The following is a 2,229-nucleotide window of genomic DNA, read 5'->3' on the forward strand; positions in this document are numbered from 1 at the left end:
AACTATCCTCCTTGTATGCCAAATACACGGAGAGGAAGAGAACCCTTGTTTCCCTACGATAACGAGCTAGAGCGTACACTGCGCAATATGAATCGAAACTTGCGAATAAATGTAGATGATCCGAACAAGAACATCTCAACTCCGGTTGATGTTCATGGTCAGATGTTACCCAATGCTCCGGGTGAACACCAACAGAGGGGACAAAATCCCGTTCCACGGCCCCAAGAATACTACAGAGGCTATGATAACATAGCAGATTCGGATGGGCCACTGGTTTTGCCTCCTCTTCCCACAGGCCACACTTTTGTGCTAACTAGTAGCCTGATGCAAATGCCCACTGCCAGAGGTTTGTTTTCAGGGTTACCTTCTGAGGAGCCACATGCCCATATAGCTAAGGTAAGGGCAGTGTGTAAAAGTTGTGTAGGGAGGCCTGATTTGGATTTAAATGTAATAGGTCTCAAAGTGTTTCCTCTCTCACTGACGGGAGAGGCTGCTATGTGGCTCACTTAGCTCCCATACAACTCAATCTTTACTTGGAACCAACTAAGGGATGTCTTCTTAGCACGCTACTATCCGTTCTCCAAGAAACTAAACCACAAAGACAGAGTAAATAACATTGTGGCACTACCAGGAGAGTCAGTGAGTAGTTCTTGGGATAGATTCACCTTATTCTTGAGAAGTGTTCCAAATCACCGTATAGATGATGAGTCACTGAAGGAATACTTCTATCGGGGACAGGATGATAACAATAAGGCGGTGTTGGACACTATTGCAGGTGGATCTTATGGGGAGTGTCCTTATGCTGAGATCGCTGAAAAATTAGAGAAAATCTCCCGGAATAACAAAGCTTGGAGTACTAGGAAGTCTGATACAGGGAGAAACACCTTCGCAGTACAGTCCACTCACAACCCAGCCACAGATGAGATTCGTGAAGAAATGGCTCAGATGAGAACTGAGCTTGGGTTGGTACTAAAACATGTCACTGGGGGTGCAGAAAAGATTAATGCAGTCAACTACTTGGCTAAACCACCACCCCCTAACGATGAATGTTATTATGCCAAGGATACTTATGCAGTAAATGAGCAGACGGGTGGTTTCCGACCAAGCGCCCAAGGCTCAAATCAGGATAATTGGCGCCAAGGTCAAGGGAACAAAGGTCGGAACTATGGTAACTACAATCGTGAGGGTCATTATGTCAGAGATGGAAACTACAACCGCGATAACAACTTTAAAAGGGGTAACTATGCTAATAGAAACGACAGGAATGGGCCCTATGTCCCTCCTCAGAATCGTGAAATTACTCCTAGGGATGGTGGAGATAGTATGGCGCGAGTTGAGGATATGTTGCACAAAATGATGAGGAGGTTCGATGTTAGTGATGAGCAAATTAAAGAGTTAAGGGGTGATTTACTAAGTATTGGGCAAAAAGTTGATACACATGCAATTTCGATTAAACAGATCGAATTGCAAGTGGCCCAATTATCTGCGACAGTGAACACACGGCAACCGGGCACTCTTCCTAGCAACACTGTCCAAAATCCAAAGAATGATGCGCACTGTATGGCAATCACTACTCGGGGTGGTAGGCAAACCATTGACCCACCTATGCCATCTGCTGAGAAAAATGTGAGAAAGGATAATGATAAGGTGGTAAAGGGTAGTGGTGAAGCAGAGGAAAGTAATGGAAAAGATGCAGAAGTACCCATCAAGGTAATTCCCATGCCTAGGCCACCACCACCCTTCCCTCAGAGATTAGTGAAGAAGACCGAGGATGGTAAATACCGGCGTTTCATAACTATGTTGAAGCAGCTTTCTATCAATGTCCCTTTGGTAGAAGCTCTAGAACAAATACCCGGTTATGCCAAATTTATGAAAGATCTGGTCACCAAGAAAAGATCGGTCACTTTTGAGGATGATGATAGACTGCAGCATTGTAGTGCTATTGCTACAAGATCTCTCGTACAAAAGAAAGAAGATCCGGGTGCGTTCACTATTCCTTGTACAGTTGGGTCGTTACATTTTGCGAAAGCATTATGTGATCTGGGGGCAAGCATAAATCTCATGCCCCTCTCGATTTACAAGAAGTTGGGTTTGGGTGACCCAAAGCCCACTGCGATGCGGCTACTGATGGCTGATCGAACAGTGAAACGGCCTATAGGGATACTCCATGATGTGCTAGTAAAAGTGGAGTCATTCATCTTTCCGGCTGATTTTGTTATTCTTGATTGT

The sequence above is a fragment of the Solanum pennellii genome, chromosome 10 (genome assembly GCF_001406875.1).
Source record: "Solanum pennellii chromosome 10, SPENNV200".
Taxonomy (NCBI): Eukaryota; Viridiplantae; Streptophyta; class Magnoliopsida; order Solanales; family Solanaceae; genus Solanum; species Solanum pennellii.